General features: G+C 60.5%; 1 long non-coding RNA gene across 1 annotated transcript; it reads left to right on the top strand.

Moving 5' to 3' along the window:
* The first annotated feature begins 250 nt into the window (after nucleotides 1-250).
* On the top strand, nucleotides 251-17612 carry LOC116645639. Its single transcript, XR_004301984.1, has 3 exons — nucleotides 251-374; nucleotides 9294-9589; nucleotides 17509-17612. It is a non-coding gene; the product is annotated as an uncharacterized LOC116645639 (long non-coding RNA).
* The last annotated feature ends 6 nt before the right edge of the window (nucleotides 17613-17618 follow it).

Raw genomic sequence — 17618 nt, 5'->3', positions numbered from 1 at the left:
GGCAGTTGGCAGACACCCGAGGACTACAACTCCCGGTCCGCATCGCGCGCCGGGCACCACCCCGAGCTTCCGGCCTGGCGGCGTCGCGCGGCCCTGTGGGAGCGGTAGTCCGCGCGCGCGATTCACAGCGCCGTGTGCGCCTCAGGCGCGCCGTAGCCGCGGGGCCCCGGCCAGGCGCTACGCTACGGAGGCGGCGTAGCGCGGGCGCCGGACGCGGGCCGGGTCGGGGCCGGCCGGGCCGGGCGCGCTGCAGCTCCGCCACTCAGAGCGGGAGGCCGGCGGCAGAAGTTGTGGACCGGCCGGCGCAGGCGAGCAGGCCCGGGGCCGCGCCGCCCGGGCCGCGGGGACTGAGGAGGCGCCGCCAGGTTGCGGAGGTGAGTCCGGCCGGCAGGGCCGGGCTGGGCCGGGGGCGCGGCCTGGACCCCCGCCGGAGCACGGGCCCGGCGGGCAGCGCGTCTCGCCGCCGGGGGCTGCCCCCCACCTCCACCGCACCGGCGCCCCCCGAGCTTTGGCCGCAGCCCGGGCTGGGCTGGGGGCGCCGCTGAGAGGGGAGCGGGCGCGGACCCGGGTCATCTGGGTCACTGGGAGACCAGCCCCGGGGTGCAGCGGACACCGGAGGCGGCCCCAGCCCCTGCCTGCCCTTGAGTGCCCTTACTGTCCAGGCACGTTCTGATCCCGCCTGCGTTCCGGGACGTGCCCCCCCGCTGCCCCCCGCTGTCCCCCGCTGCCCCCTCATTCCTCCCCACAGAGGGACCGCGGGCACTTCCCGGGGGCGGCGCCCACCGGCCGCCCCACACTTCCTCTTCCCTGTTCCTCTGGTTTGGCTCTGCGGTGGCGGCGGAGTTACAGGGGGGCCCCTGAGAATGGTGGCCAGGCTGCTGGGCAGCCCCTGGCTCTTCCTGCTGGCCTCCCCTTCTCGTCCTGACCAGGGGACCGTTGTGGGCTCAAGTGTCCCTGACTGGGTGGCTCTCGGGGCGGCCCCCTTACTGCGCGGGAGTTTGTGAGCAGACAGCAGGCAGCAGGACCCCTGCGAGACCAGGCCTGGGAGTTTGGGGTCCTGCGGAGGAGCGAGCTGGGTGCCCAGTGGGGCCTGCACTGGGGCCAGGCATGCAGGGCAGCATGAGTCACAGGTCATGTCCAGAATCCCTTCTGTCCCCAGAGATGGGGCTAGGGGAGGAGTGGGGGTAATTCCATCCCTCCACTCCCGAGTGACTCCGATGTGAAAAGAGAGAGAGAGAACTCAGAGAAGGAGGGCCCCAGACAGGCAGGGGAGCTGTGGACTCAGCTTGCAGGAAGCCGGCTCCGCCTGGCCTTGGGTTGGGTGCTTCTTACTTCCTCTCAGATCATTTAGCTCCCAGAAGGGGCACTTCTCTCCCCTTCCCTTCTGCATCTCAAATCTCGAGCTGCTCCCGAGTCGCCTGGCTGGTGACCTCATGACCTCCTGAGAGCCAGTGCAAGCCCTGCTGGGCCCAGGGCTCAGGGACCGCACTGCTAGGCCATGGGCTCTGAGAGCAGGCAGTGGCCGGGTCCTGAGTGCTCTGCCCTGCACCAGAGAGGTGATGGCTGGCTTGACAGTGGTAACGTTGGCCGAAGCTCCTTGCACTCACGGCCTGTGTCCAGCTCTCCGGGCCCCTGTCATGGCTAGCACCGGGGGAAACCCTGCTTTCAGACAAGCAGACCGAGGCCAAGGGGCACAGGGGGCTGCACATGCAGGTCTCTGACCTGATGCACGAGGCTGCGTTTTTACCGCCTTCTCATCGCACCGCTTCCTATATGGGTCTTATATATGTGTGGCAGTTGGAAAGAAGCATTCTCCGGCCTAAAAATCCCTGGAAAACTGCAGCTATCTTTCATGGGCCCACGGTGGGTGAAGAGCCCGAGGGGGTAGCCACCCACAGTCTTGCAGTCTGGGCACAGAGCAGCCCCGGGCCCCCCTCAGCGTGCCACCTGCACTCGCCAGCTCAGGCACAGACGGTGCTGGAAACGCAGGGGGCATGGTTAAATGGGAACGGTCTAGGTTCTTTGAAGAACATGGCTACAGAAACCAGGAAGCACTGGTGACTGGTCACACGCATCCACGAGCATCCTGCCGCTCTGTGCCGGACTGTGAGGCTGCAGTGTGAGGCCCAGGTCGGCGTGGGGACACGCGCTGGGTGGCTTTGGGGGTTTCTTCATCAGACTAAAAGCCTGGGCCCAGACCCCAAGCAAGGACACTCTCAGGCCCTGGGTGTGTGGAACGAGCTCTGGGGTCAGACCTGCTCCTGTTCTCCCCCCGCACCTGGACTGCTCCTGGCACCGCCTTGCTGCTCTGTCCCTCTGGTTGCACCCTGCACCCCATTACTCAGCACCAGTATCCCAGAAGTATCCCAGAGCAGGACTGTGAGCGTGTCTGTTCCCTAATCTCCTGTGCCGAGCTCCTCGGCGTGGACCCAGGACCCCCCACCTTCCTCCCTTCCTGCTCTGCTGAGAACGACCAGGAGACCTGTGCCAAGCTCTGACCCTGTCCCTTGGGCCCCGTCCCTGGCTTCTGTGCTGCTCAGCATCAGCCCAGCCACCCCGAGGAGGTGGTCAGTGAACGTCCTCTGTCAGCTCCTTGCTGGCAGGCAGCCCCATCATCCCAGGGCAGTCCAGAATGGCACCCTGCAGCCTTGGGGGGATGAGGAGTGGACTTGCTGGCTTCCACCCTCTTTGAGCTGGAGGGAGGCTGTGGGGTGAGGCTGGGCTGCCTCCACCTCTTAAGCTTGGAGACCTGCCCAGCCATACCCTGTCATTTTGTGGGTCCTGGCAGCAGCCCAGGGAAGGGTCTGAGAAGGGGTTCTGCAGACAGCCGTATTAGTGCCACCAGGACAGGGATGGCCAGGTGCAGGGGAATGGGGGCTATGGGAGGACGGAGGGGGGTCCTGGCCCAACACAGACACCCCAGGAGGGGCCGGTGGGGAAGTCAGTGACTCAGTCCCCCTGCAAGGACTTGTCTGGGCACCAGGCGTGGATTCGCAGGAGACTGAGGGGAACGCATGCGTGTAGCGGCCTCAGCGCCTCTGTGCTGGTGCGCCCCATCACTCTCAGCAGCTGCTCCACGCCGGCTCACTCTTGCTTCTCCCCACGATTGGGGGGCGCTTTGTCCCCACCTGCCTGGTGGCCAGGCTGGGGCATGTGCCTGGACGGTGCTGCAAGAGAATCAGGAGGAAAGCAGGTGGATCACTACTGCCTGGTGGTGTCACGCGTGCCTGTGTGCACAGGAGGCCTTGGCTGCCCCTTCCTGCCCCTCCCATGCCGTCACCGCCCAGACCTGAAGCAGCGCGAGTTCCTTCTTGCACTCCGTCCCCTCAACATCTACGCTTCTCATAAAAGTTGCCCTTTGGAATTAAATTCACCTTGAATCCCAGGACCTTCTGCCCTAACCTGGTCTTCCCTCCCTCTGTTTAATAGGAGAGGGGGCATGTTCTAGAGCCCTGCCGTTCTGGAAAGGTGGCTGCAGAGAGGCCCGAGCTCATGGGGCCCGGACCGCACGGCTCCACGGCTCCCCGACTGCCCGTCTTCCTTGGGGTGAGCTGAAGGCTCAGATGCCCCCATGACCCCCTGAAATCTGGGCTGCCAGTGAGGCCAGAGGTCACCAGGCTGCCACCTGGCAAACAGAAACACAGAAGTACCTAAAGTGAGAATGCACATCTGGTGCCGTTTCTTTCTCTGTAGAAAATATTATCTGATGTTAAATGGTATCGAACTCGTGAACTAGGAAACTGAAATCCTAAGAATGTCCCTGTTGCCCTGAAAACGCTGTTTTGGAAAATGTAATTTCCTTTTTTGTGATGCACAACTGAGGTGGCGTATGACCCCACAGACACAGAAGGACGTGCAGCGACCCTGTTCCCTCTGTGTGGGCAGCGCTGGCCCCCCATGCATGAGTGTGCGTCTGGTTTGAGAGGCCCGTCTGCTCCCCTCCCACTGTGGTGCCCCGATGTGCCCAGGAAGCCAGGGGCGGGGGGTAAGCTGCACAGCGAGGAGCCCCGACTGCTGTTCCAGCCCTGGCAGCTGGAACCTGTGGGGAATGCAGTACTTGACAGACGTGGAAGAGTCCAGAAATGCCAAGAGTGACCACCACCCTGTAGTGTGCTTAGGCAGCAGGTCCTGGTCAGGAGGGCAAGGGATTGGGACAGAGCACAATTCCTTTCAGGTTTGCTCAGGAAGTGCTGGTTACCCTCTCAGAGCCCACGGCTTTAGTCCCTAGACCTGGCTCTCCGAGGTCAGCAGGGTGGTGATGTCGCTTCTTGGGGCCAGCAGGTAGGGGTGGCTGGCCTCACTGTTTGCCTGAGGGCAACAGTGAGCCAGGGGAGGAGGCCACAGCAGGGTGGAGCCTAGGCCCTTGTTCTGGCCTGAAGGACCGGAGGGGAGTGCGCGTGCCCCTCCCCGCCAGGGTCCTCATGTGCTACAGAGAGCAAAGCTGCTGGACTTGGGGCGGTGGTTGCCCCGTTGGTGGGTAGAGTGGCCGGTGATTCTGGGATCTGAGTCCAGGTGGATCTCAATAACTGCCTGGCTGCTTGCCTGGAACCCTGCCCACTTGGGTACCTTTCCCTGGCAACCCCCACCGTGGGCAGAGCCAGGCTGAGGGAGGCCCTGTCCCCTGGGGCCCCAGGATCTTGAACAGCCCCATCTGCCACTCTGGCCGGCCAATGGAGGTCAGGGGTTTTGAACTAGGCAGTGCAGAGCTGGCTGAGCAACGCGGCTCCTCTGGAGCCTCCAGCCTCCTCTGGGTAAGGGACAGATACAGCTTCTAAAGGGACACAGTCCCTTGGCCACCAACCATGGGAGCACGCCCAAGGAGACCGAGGGTCGTTCCGTGTCTGGAGGTGGGAGGCAGAACCTGGACCGGTGCCTGGTTGGCACACACTCCAGTGGACTCTGGCTCATGCTGATAAGCCTGGGGGTGGGTCTGCAGGCCCAGGGCCAGAGTCCAGAACCTTCCAGGAAAGGGAGTGCCCTCCAGGTGGATGGTGCTATTGGCAAGCCTGCTGTTGCTGAGTCTTCCTTCTGCGTGGGGAGGGTCTGGTGTCTGCTGCGCCAGGAGAGCCCTTTCCCGAGTGCTGTGGGTACGTGTGGACTGCAGGTTGTTTGCAGAGTGGCAGGGTGTGAGTGCAGTGTGGGCAATCCCTCTCCCTGCGACAGTTCCCTGGCCTCTCTTTAGAACCCCTGCCCTGACAACGTCTGGTTCCCTCTGGCCACCTTGAGTCTGAGGTGTGAGACCATGGTCCCGTCTTTGCAGGGCGAGCTGCAAAGCAGCTGTGTCTCGCCAGGCCATGTCTGCCATGCCTTTGGTGTTTCTTCCCCAAAGGAACCTCCACATACCTGATGGCCCATCCCTAATCCTGCACCCTGAGGGAGGATGCTGTCCTGCCAGTCCTGGGGGGCAGGGAGGTCGCGGTCTGGACCTCCCCAGGGTGGTCGGGCATGACTTCACTCAGGCTGGAGCCTCCTGTCCTCAGGCTACGGGGGAGAGTGCCGAGCAACGGGCCTCGTGTCTGGTGGGTGCGATTCTGGGCTTTGGCAGGGTGGCCCTTCAGGCACAGAGTGCCCTCCCAGCAGACCACTGTCCTCCGTCCCGCTCCTGTGCCCCTGACTCTAGGCAGCCCATTAGGATTCCTGCAGTTCGTGAAGGCACCATTATTGTCAGATGGGGAGATGCACGCTGATGAGATTTAAGAAGACGGTGCCCTGGGCCCCGGGCAGGGGTGTTGTGGAGTTGGGACATGAAGTTCGCCACCACCCGGGGTGAATTAGCACGGCATGGGGAGTGTGCACAGTGCGGATGTGTTTGTGGGGGAGCTGGGCAGGGCGTGTGCACACGGGAAGAGGCGTCATCAAGCAGCGTACATCTGTGCGGAGCCCAGACCATTGTTACACGGGGCTTGGGCCCCAGGAGTGTGGGACCAACTCTTTGTGCCCCCCAGGCATGGGACAGAGTGGGCCATAAATATCCTTCATCGGGACCTGGGGTGTGGCCTACATGGCGTTCCCCTCCCTGGCCTTTACTTCCCCAGGTAAATTCTCACTTGGCAGAAACAACTTGGCTGCATCCCTGCACCTCAGCACTCCACCCCTACTCCCCACCCCCTCAGGGGGCCCGCAGGGGCAGGGAAGGGCAGGTGGGCTGGGGGAGGGGTGGTGGGGTGCCTGCCGTGACCAACCCAGGTGCTCCCCACATGGTATCTTAAAGAGGGGCCATCCTGGCCCTTCGTGTGCTCCTCACTCTGCGTGGATCGTCCCTGCTGCCCTCTTGGAGTGCCATGCCAGGCACCTGCCTCAGCCCAGGCTGGGGGACAGGCCAGTCAGCCCCTGAGGGTTAACCCCTTCGGGGGGTGGGACTGCAGCCCCACCTCCGTGGTTCCCTGAGGCCAGATCTGCGCCACTGCCCTGTTTAAATCTAGGGCAGCAGCTCCCAAATGAGGGCAAGGAAGAGCCGTGTGGCTCGTCGGGCTGCAGACAGGCGCTTTGCCCTGCGGCGCCATGTTGCAGAGCCCCCGCCCCTTTGCACGATGCAGGAGGCTGGTGTCAGCACAGTGTGCACTCTGGCTTCTGCCCAGAGACACGTTTTACATCACACTCTTAAGGCACAGCAGCCAGACAGTACGCCCTGAGTGGGCAGGGTTCAAGCGTTGTTGGGGGCCTGGCACACAGTGGAGGCCTGATGGGTGTTTGCTGAATGAGCAGAGATGCACAGAGCAATGGATGGTGTGCCCCTGGCACCTGCGGGGCTGGCCCATGTCCCATGCTCCCACCTGGGGGAGGCAGGCAGGCAGCACGGGGGGCTTTGTCCACCCAGCAGGCCCTGCCGGAGAAGAGGGCCGTGTGACGCTTGTCACCAGGGATCGGGTTTGCTCTGCCCTGTGGGAGGCCCTCACGTAGCTTTGTCTCAAGTTGCAAGGCCTGGGGAACAGGGTGTGTGAGCGTCCCCGTGCCCAGTTATTCTGATGTGGAGCCAGGGTGAGAGCCAGGGACTGACCAGCCTGCCCAGCACAGTTTCCCGCACATCACCCTGTGCAGGTGGGACTCGCAGGGTAGTACGGGGCTGGTGGTCCCTGGGGAGCCCTGCTCAGCCAGCATACTCCTTCATGGGGTCTTATTCCCAGGTCTTCTCACCACCCCCAGATGTTGGGGTGCTGTCATCCCCAAAGATCCCCAGACAGGCCCTCCTGAGTCGGCTGCTCTCTGGGGAGCATTTGCCCTTTCAGCCCACAGGGACAGGGATCTGTGCTGCCTCTGCCCTCCCAGGAGGGGCTGGGCTACCACCATGCAGCCTACCCCTAGACAGGCCTCCCACCTGCCCCAGACGGGGCCTGCAGGGTCAGAGTTCCCTGAAGATATGTCAGGAAGCTGGGGCACAGGGTACGGCTGCTGCCGGACTCAGGGGCCACATGCTCTGCTGCGAGGAGCCCTGAGCACTCCCTGCCCCACCGCTGAAGACCAGGTTAGGGCATTCGTGAGGACCACGTGGGTCCTTGATGTGCTTCAGGCAGCACGTCCGACCTGGGCAGGACGCCTGGGAAGCCTGGGGCCACACCCTCACTAAGCCTCAGGGCTGTTTCCCCTTGGCTCTGCCTGCATCAGACGGACGTGGTGCTGACACTGTCTGCCCCCCACCTCGCCCTCTGCCCTCCCGGGGGACACAGGCAGAGCTCTCTGTCAGGACCATGCCAGCCCTGGAGCCAAGCGCGAGCAGTTCCGTCCCATGGCACCTCCAGTGGGCCTGGTTCCACCTCAGGCCTCCTCTGCCCAGGATTTGGCTTTGAAAGGAGCATCAGAAATGCTCCAGCTTTTCCTAGGAGGGGCTCCTGCGTGGGCTGGAGCCCAGGCATCCCAGGGGCTGTTGGGGTCTGACCTAGAACCATGGGACAGGCAGGTGTCTGCAGTGACCCTGGCTGGTGAGGCACTGACCGCTGGTGAGCGTGCCCAGTGTGGAAGCCACTGGCACGCGCAGCTGCTGCCTCGAACGTGGCTCACCCACGAGGAGAGGGGCGTGACCACGGTGGAGTCCAGAGATCTCGACTGAGAACAGAGTGTCGTGCAGCTCACACATGGTTGTAGCTAAGTTTCACGCTGACACGGAGATACGTTGGATGTGTTGGGTTACAGAAGATGCATCTTCCAGATTCCTTTTATCTCTCCGTCTTACCTTCTTCACATAGCTGCTAGACGATGGTCGGGTCTGTGGGCCGGCACCGACAGACGTTCCTCACAGGTGCGGAGGGGATGGTGTCGGCTTTGCAGGCCACAGGGCCCCCGTCTCCTCCACTCGGCTCTGGTGGTGCCCATGGGGAGGCCTGAGGGGCAGGAGACCTGTGAGGCCAACAGGCCAGTCAGGGCAGGGCTGCTCCGTCTCACGCATGTCCCCAGTCCTCTGAGTAAAGGCCATCTGAGCGGATTCTCTTGCTACACAGAGGACTCAGCTGATCTGGCCAGCACTCATACGGGTCTGGGGGCCCAGACTTCTCCCGACCCTGGCCTCCTCTTCCGTGTCACTTGGCCCCCACTGGCCTCCAGAGCCGAGGAGGCTGCCAGTCCTCCTTGGCCCCGAGCCTGACTGGGACTTGCCTCATCTGGATCGAGCCAAGAGGCCTGCTCAATCCGTCGGGGGTCAGACGGTCTCCCCTGAGTGCAGGCCGTTCCTGCCAGAGGCTTGGCCCGCCTCCCCGGTCGTTCCTGAGTCACCCATCTCTTCTTGGGCCCTGGAGTCTGTCTGGCCTGGGGAGGCTGTCCCTCCAGAAGGCTCTAGAAGGGATGTGGTAGCGACTCTGCCTGCCTCAGAGCACCGTGGGGTCTCTGCCAGGCCGCATGGGCACTCGGCGCCCTCCTCCCAAAGGCCATCCTGCGAGGCCGTCCCGGCTCTGCTGCACACACTTGCTTGTTTCTCCATTTCCTTTGGCCACATGCCTCTCAGTCCTTTTTCCTACAATAAAGCATGATTGTGTGGTTTCTTTCTCACTAAGGGTATGGCTGACTCCCTTTGAAGACCAGCAAGTGGACACGTGGCCAACCCCTCTGGGTGGTTGAGGGGTTGGAGTTGGATCTCAGGAGCAGAGCAAGGGCATTGGTGGTGGGGCGGGCCTCGGGCTAGGAGCTGCAGCTCTGCACCTCAGCCCTGCTGGGACCCCCAGCTATGGGGCCTGGTCCCCGAGGCCACTGGTGCGCTGGGGAGCCCACCCCCAGGCTTTTGGGGGCTTCTTTCCTGTGAATCATGCTGTTTCTCCTGTTTCTCTTTATTCTCTCTCTGTGTTTATTTCTGTTGTGTGATTGACCAGCCCGGCCGCCCTGTCTCCGGCGTGGGCGCTGTCCTCCCTCCATGCTCCACCTCGCCCACTGCGGGCCGCGTGTGACCAGGCCCAGGTCTCAGCGCGGCCGCCATCGCGGGGGCCATGGGGAGCTCCGCCTCCTCGCTGGCCACCGAGACCGAGTCGGACCACGGCTTCCCCGGGGGACCGCCTTACCCCGGGCCCCCTGCAGCAGCCGGCTGGTGTAGGAGCGGCCCTGGGGGGCCTGTCTGGGGTGGTGCCCTGGTCACCCGGCAGCACCAGCCCCCGCGTCCCCGGGCCCGAAGGTAAGAAGGTGGGGAGGGGGTGGCCCGAGGGGCGGGAGTGCTGTTCTGTCGGGTGGCCCCTTCCGTGCTTGCAGAGATGGGGTCCTGTTTCCAAGAATCCTTGGCAAGTTGCTCTCCGCAAAGGGCCCAAGACTTGAGAGGCTCTGGGGTTCTTCTGGTCCTGGTGGAGAAAATCTGGGGCAGCAGCGCTCCCCACAAAGCCAGGTGGTGTGGGCTGTGGCCTGCCTACATGGCGCGCTCAGTCGGCTGCTCGTGCCGAAGCTGCTCTGGAGCTTTGTGCTTGGGGTGGGGGTGCAGGGGAGGGCACCAGCCCCCGGCCCCTCTGTGTGCGTGGTGCCGCTGCGCTGGCAGACCTTCACGAGTCGGCTTCCTCCAACTGCGGCTGTGGCCAGGCTCCACCCGGGCTTCCCAGCCTAGCTGCCCATTGGATCAGCTGGAGAGCCTCCCCTCGGGAGTTCTGGGATGCCTGGTGTGGGGCAGCCCCTGTCCGTGCCCACTGCTCGGGTCTGGGGTGCTGGGCCCTGACGTCCCACTCCTGCCTTTAGCCTGCCCCGTGGCCTCGCTGGGCAGGAGCACCCACTGCTCCACAGACACTCGGTTCCTCCAGCCCCGGGTGGAGGCCGCGGTAACAGGCTCTCGCTGTGTCGAAGGCACCTGCCATGCTGCACTTGGCGTCACTTCCTGTGGACACAGCTCACTTGGGGACAGTTTCCTGGTGTCTGGATGGCAGGCAGGGTCCTGATGGGTGTCCCTTCTGGGATGGCATTAGACCCGAGGCCTGAGCCCTCAGCAGATAAGGCTCCTGGGAGGTGCTGGAGGAGTTAGCAGGGCCCGTGGGGACAGCAGGAGCACGGGGGGCCTGATGGCCAGTGAGCGACCAGAGCCAGCGATGTAGGTTGTTGGGAGTTCCTTCTGCGCCCTCGGTGTGGTACAGGTGACGCACTAGTGGACGTCTGTGCCTTTTTCAAACAGCTCTACTGCGATGGGACTCAGTGCTCTCATTCACTCCTCATAAGTGTGCAGCTGCGTGGCTTTGGTCTTGGTCTTTATGGAGTTGCTCACCCACGTGTCCCCCAGGGCTCCCAGGGCCCCCGCCTGTTCGCCACCCTTCCCCAGGCAGCCACCCTGCCTCCTGCCCATAGATGTGCCTTTTCTGGAAATGTTATATGAGTGGAATCCTATAGTGTCTGGTGTGCCTGGCCTCTTTGACCAAGCGTAATACCCTCACGGTCCATCCACGTGGTGGCAGGCGCCAGAGCTTCGTTCTTTTTATGGCCGAATAGTAAATCCCCTGTTGTAGGGATGGACCCCATCCTGTTGTGTCCATCCCTCACGTAACGGACATTTGGTTGTTTCCTCTTGGTTTTTATGAACTGGTCTGCTGTGAGAACATTCATGTGCAAGATTTTGTGCGGCCTCGTTTTCCCTCGGGTGGGGAAAACAGCAGGGTGCGCCTGCTGACAGCTACTGGAGTCTGCCTGACTTTCTGAGAAACTGCCAGGCTGCCTTCCACAGCGGCTGCACCATGGTATCGTATTTCACCATGGTATGGGGGGGCTCCCGTTCCTGGCAGGTGTGGGGCGCTGTCCCCACATGGCTTGGTCTGCATCTTCCCAGGCCTTCATCTGTCCACACGCTTTTTACAAATGCCCATTTATTTCCTTAGGATAAATTGCTAGGAGTAGAATTATTGGGGCCTGGCTGGGGGCTGGCCCCCAGGGAGCAGCAGGCCAGGTGTAGATCCCGTGGGATTTGCCAGCCAGCTCCCTCCACACTGCGCCTGAGGATGCTGAGGGGCACGCGTGTGTCTCACTTGGGATCCTGGCGCACGCTGTCCAGCCAAGTCGAACTTTCTCATTCTCCTGGCCTCCTGCCAGGCTCCTCCTCCGAGCTGGGGTGCCGGCGGCTCCTTCCCATCGCCCCCGGCAGCCGGCCAGACCCAGGGGCACTCAGTGTCTGCCACTGGGAGCAGCAGGTGAAGCAGGAGGAGGTGCTGCAAATGACCTTGAGGAGTTCACAGACATCCAGACTGGCGGGGGGGGGCGCACGAGGCAGATGGCAGGGTGAGGGGCAGAAAGGCTGGTGGCCACACACAGGCAGCCCGACGGGCCCTCCCCACGCATGGACGCACGCAGACACATGTGGGGTGCAGTGCCACAGTCTGGAGGGGCAGCTGGGCATGGGCACGCTGACAGGCACGGGGGACCAGGAGGCACTGCGAAGAAACCAGCAGGCACAGCAGCCCCCGCCGCTCATGGAAGAGCCTCCACGTCCAGCACGCTGGGCCGGAACCACTCCCTTGCACTGATGAGGCTGGGAGAGCCAGGTGTGGGCGTGGTTCCCCGTAACCCACTGCTAAGCCCTGGAGCTACTCACCCTGAGCCATAAGCAGTGCACATGGGCATCACCGCCTGCGACCCATGGGGACACAGAAACGGGGAGCATGACTCAAGGCTGGCTGAGGGTGGCCCCAGAGGAAAGCGCCCAGACACACCTCAGAGCCATAGGGGTCAGAGGTCAGGCCGCCACAGCCATCAGGGCATCCAGACCTTTTGGCATGGCCTGCCCAGTTCTGGTGGCTGCCCCGAGGTCCTTAGGTGTGGACGCCACTTACTGCTCTCGACTGTCTGGGCAAGAGCGGCATCCCCCCAGGACTGGGTTGCACCCTGCAGTGGTGACCAGTAGCTTCCATGTTCCTGCAGACGTGTGTTCTGGGTACTAGGGAGACTTGACCCTGTGCCCCGACAGCAACTCCATAGCCTCCCTTTTGAATTGGAACAGAGTGCTGGCAGTTCCCAGATCACGGAGGGCACAGCGGGAATTTGGTGTTGGGGTTTTCTGGACAGTTGCCTCACTTTCCAGTTGACTTGGCCTTTCTTTCCATGGCAGCTGGTTCCTCCCAAGCTGCGACCCAGTCTGTGTGCTGGAGTCTGTGATGTTGTGGGGTTTGGAAGTGCTTTTCCTCAGGAGTCTGCCTTGGCTCTGGGTTCCCTATGGCATTGCTTCCGCCCAGGCTGCTTGGGTGCTCTGGCCTCTCTGAGTCTCTCCTGAGCCCTTGGCTTCTGCCCAGGCCCTGCATCATGTTGGGGTGACCCCAGGGTTGTGGAGCCAGAGAAGGTGATCCAAGCGAGGTGAAGGTCAGGGGCACATTTCAGGCTCCTCTAGTCACCCAGTCACTGACCCTGGAGCCACTTCTCAGGCTGCCCAATGACAGTGAGGTGTGGGCTGCAGGGGTCAGAGAGGGAGCACAGCACCACCCCGCTGCCCGTCCTGGGAGCCCCTGTGCCACGGCTGCATCCCAAAAGCCTTATTCTAGCCATGGGTGCCTCTGTTTGCCCTCTGTGTCCCCGGGGCAAAATTTGAGTTGTAGGCACTATTTCCATTTAAAGGTTTCTGAACCCCAGACAGAATCTTCCTGATGTGCTTTATCCACGATGAGGGCTGTGACATGTGCCCTGTCCCACCAGTGTCCCCGGGTGCTGGCCAGGACCGGGGGACACCGTGCCTCATGTTCAGCTGTGCCCGGGCCATGGATCAGCCAGCTGGTGGGTTCGGAGGGTAAACAGGAGTTGGGCCCCCTCCCTCCCCAGGCTGTCCTTGCTCAGTGCATCTGGGACCCCCAGAGCCCTGGAGCCAAGGGCAAGGGTGTCCTAGGAGGGCTCTCCTGCACGGGGCACAGGGGCTTGGGCCTCTTCTCTGGACACCCCTCCCATGGGCGGATGGTCTGCAAAGTGTCAGACTAGTTCTGCTGGCCCCTGCGACCAAGCCAGGGGAGATGTGCAGGGTGAGCGAGCGTCCCCTGAGCCTGGAACTGGCATGGAAGCAGCTTGTGTGCACGTGTGTCTGTGGGACCTTCTCTGAGTGGGGGGTGGTGTGGGGAGGGCCCGGTGGTCCCCAGAAAGATTTCTTAGGCTCTCTGTAGCGCAGAAGCCGAGGCCAAAGCTGACCTGCCCTCCTCCCCAGTGCCGAGTGCCCGTGTTGAGCCCGGCCTGGCCCAACCACACCTGCTCACCCCGTGGCCATCTGGGCAAGGCTGTGAGAGCTCATGAGCCTCAGCCACGAAGGCTGGGAAGGTGGCTTCACGGAGTTGGCCCTGGGCCCTGGGAAATAACCCTGTTGCTCGGGGAGGTTTTTTGATTTTTTTTTTTTTTTTTTGAAGAGGTAAGTTTTCTTTCTTCCTGAACCAAAAGGGTTTGGCATCAACACGGCATCAGAAGCATAGGCTTCATGCCTTGTAAGGAACAGTTGATTTCTGTGCTGGGCGGAGCAGCTACAATCAGCAGAGGAGACTGTGTCCTGGTGTGTAGACACCGCCTGGCGCCCAGGTTAGCCCTTGAGGAGCGGGTCAAGGGGCCAGCCCCACCCGCAGACATTGACCCGTCTCTGGCAGGAGGAGTCAGGAGCACCCCCTGCACTAGACAAGTACACACACGCACCCCCCACAGGGCTCGCTGGCCACCTGGGGGGACGATGTCTCTGTGGCCTCACCTGGCATGTGGGGCCCATGGCCATCCCTGCAGGCCCATCCGCTGAGGCACAGATCTGACCTGGGACAGGCGGGGTGGGGCATGCACAGTCCCGTGTTTCCGCCCTGCAGCACCCATCCTAGGAGGAGCTCAGGGTCCCCCAGGTCTGCGCGTTGCCAGCAATTCGGGACAGGCTGCTCAGGACCAGCTGCTAGCAGAGGGGGCCCCACCCTTTCTGCCACCTTCTTTGACCTTGGACACCCCCCTGCCCCACCTCCCCAGTGGTCTTACTGGGCTGGGCAGCTCCCTGCTACAGCCCCACAGGGCTGCCGGGTGCAAAGCACACCTCGGGCTCGTGCTGTGGGAGAACGGGTTTGCGTGTTGCTGCGGGACCAGGCAGGGTGGGCCTGCGGTGGTCTGGGTGGGCAGTGGGCAGGTGAGTGGAGAGGGCCCACCCCTCACAGTACAGCCTGTCCCTCCCTTGACCCACCTGTGCCCTGGGCTCGGCAGGAATGTGCCCGGTGGGTGGGCCTCAAGCACCGTTGGATTGCTTTTTGTGGTCAGATGCCGGCCCGGGGGTCCCCAGAAAGACCAGATAGGCAACTGCGTTAGGGGACCCAACTGGCAGCCCTGAGTCGGGGTGATCCCCACCCACTCATGCCCTGGCCCTCCCGTCAAGCTCTCACTTTTTCTTTTTTTTCTTTCTTTTTGAGATGAAATTCATATGACATAAAGTAACAATTTCAGAGGGCCTGACACACATTCACACTGTGCGCCCATCACCTCTACCCCGTCCCCAGGTGTCTACATAACCCTGTGTTCCTTATGAAGCTCTTCCCAGGCCCTGGGGACCACCGGGCTTCCCACTGGCTCTGGATCTCCTGTTGTAAAGATTTCGTGTAAATGGACTCCTGTTTTGTGTCTGGCTTCTCTCACTTAGCATGTTGTAGCCTGTATCAGAATGCCATTATTTTTTGTGGCTGAATAACATTCCACATTTCCTTTGTTTATTCGCTGATGGACATCTGAGTTGTTTCCACTGCTTGACTGTTGTGCGTAGATCTGCTCTGAGTGCGTGTGTGTTTGCTAGGGTACCAATTCTCAGTTCTTTGGGGTATGTACCCAGGAGTGGAATTGTGGGGTCAGATGGTGACTCTGTTTAATTTGCTGAGGGCCTGCTAGACCATTGGCACTGAGGCAGTGCAGGGGAGGGCTCTCGTTTCTCCACGCCCTTGTGGTACCTGCTGTCCTCTGCGGTTTGGATTCTGGCCAGCCTTAGTGGGTGTGAAGTAGTATCTCTCGAGTTTGGTTTGCATTTTCCTGATGGCTGGTGATGCTGAGCATCTTTCCACGTGCTTCCATGGCCACTTGTGTGTCCTCTGGAAAAATGATTGCTCCAGCCCTTTGCCCATTTTTTTACAAGGGTTTTTGTTGTTGTTGTTCAGTTATAAGAGTTCTTTACGTTTTCTGGATACAAGACTCTTATTGGACATGATTTGTAAATATTTTCTCTTATGAGTTATCATTTTTTCATCTGTGCCCTTTGAAGCACGGAAGTTCCTCATTTTGATGAAGTCTAGTTTTTTTCCTTTATTTGCTTGTGCTTTTAGTGTCACATCTAATAATCCGTTGTCAAATTCAAGGTCACAAAAAATTTTTTTTAAGATTTTATTTTGAGAGAGAGAGCACGCACGAGCAGGGGGTGGGCAGAGGCACAGGGAGGAGAGAATCTCAAGCAGGCTCCCCGCTGAGCAGGGAGCCCGATGAGGGGCTCGATCCCAGGACCCTGGGACCATGACCTGAGTTGAAGGCAGATGCTTCACCGACTGAGCCACCCAGGCAACCCCAGAATTTTTCTTTTAAAGGTTTCATTTTCAAGTAATTTCCACACCCAAAGTGGGACCCGAACTCACGACCCCAAGATCAAGACTTGCATGCTCCCCCGACTGACCCAGCCAGGTGCCCCTTGAGGTCACAGAATTTACTTAGGTTTTTTTCCTAAGAGTTTTATAGTTTTCACTTCTACATTTAGGTTACTGATCCATTCTGAGTTAATTTTTGAATACAGTGTGAGGTAAGGGCCCAACTTCATTCCTTAGTGCTTTAGGTCCTGCGTTCCCAGCACCATCTGTTGAAGAGACTGCCCTTTCCCCACAGAGTGGTCTTGGCACCATTGCCTAAAATGATTTGACCAAAGGTGCCTGGCTGGCTCAATCAGTAGAGTGTGAGAATCTTAATCTTGGGAGTTGTGAGTTTGAGCCCTATGTTGGGCATGGAACCTACTTAAAAGAAAAAAATAAAAAATAAAACGACTTGACCATATGTGAGGGTGTATTTCCAGGCTCTTCAGTTCTGTCCTACTGGCCACACAGACCATGGGCAGACTTACAGTCTGTCCTTGTGCCGGTACCACCTGTCTTGATTTTCCCGCTTTTGAGACTGTTTTGACTACTTGGCGGAGGGGGGGAGGGTCCTTGCAGTTTGATATGAATTTCAGAATCAGGTTTTTCCATTCCTGGGGGCGGGGGGGATTTGGGATTTTGATGGGGATTGCATTGCACCTGTGAATTTGTAGGTCACTTGGGTGTCACCGTCATCTCAGCTGTATTAAGTCTTCACTCTGTGAGCACAGGGTGTCTGTCTGTTCATTGAGGTCTTCTGTGATTTCTTTGAGTCATGTTTTGTAGTGTTCAGAGTACAAGTGTTCTTCTCCTTTTTAAAATGTATCCCTAGGTATTACATTGTTTTAGATGAAGTGATACTGTTCTAACTTCCCTTCTCTGGGCTGTTCGGCTGTTCGTTGCTGGCGTAGAAACACAGCTGATGGTTTTGTGTCGGTCTCATGCCCTAAGATGTCCCTGGATTCATTTATTAGCTCTAGTAGTTTTTTTGGTGGCTTCTTGGGACTTCTATGTGTAGGATCATGCCGTCTGCAAACAGAGGTAGCTTTACTTCTTCCTTTCCCAACTGGATGCCTTTTATCCCTTTTCCCTGCCTAATTGCTCTGGCTGGGACGCTGGTACAGTGCTGACCGGCAGTGCTGAGCTCCTGGTCTTGGGAGGGAAGCACGCAGTGTGTCACCGCTGGATGTAATGTTTGCTGTGGGTTTTTGAGGATGCCCTTTATCCTGTCGAGGAAGTTCACTTGTACTCTTTCCTGGAACTGATCAAAGACTGCCTCCCCAGCAGGGCCCTGTGGCCACTAGGATGGTGTGGCTCTGCCCCATGTCTCTGTCCCCACAGGTCCACCCCTCCAGAAGGGGTCTGATGACACACTTGTGAGGTCCCTTGGGGGCCCCTAACTCCTCAGAATCCTCGAGCCCCTCACACGCTGCCCTCTTGGGCCTGACGTCTGTCAGAGCCCAGAAAGGCAAAGATCCTGTGGCTCCTTGTCCCAGATGGAGACGTGGGCGCTTGTCCTTGGGCCTGCACTGATCGGGACCTTCCCTTGCAGCCACACACACTCGCCTGGGTCCATGGCCACGGTTGGGGAGTGGTCCTGTGCGCGCTGCACCTTCCTGAACCCAGCCGGCCAGCGCCAGTGCTCCATCTGCGAGGCCCCCC

Source organism: Phoca vitulina, unplaced genomic scaffold (assembly GCF_004348235.1).
Source record: "Phoca vitulina isolate PV1807 unplaced genomic scaffold, GSC_HSeal_1.0 scaffold33, whole genome shotgun sequence".
NCBI lineage: Eukaryota > Metazoa > Chordata > Mammalia > Carnivora > Phocidae > Phoca > Phoca vitulina.
Note: the sequence above shows the minus strand (reverse complement) of the source record. Positions and strands in the feature narration are given on the sequence as shown.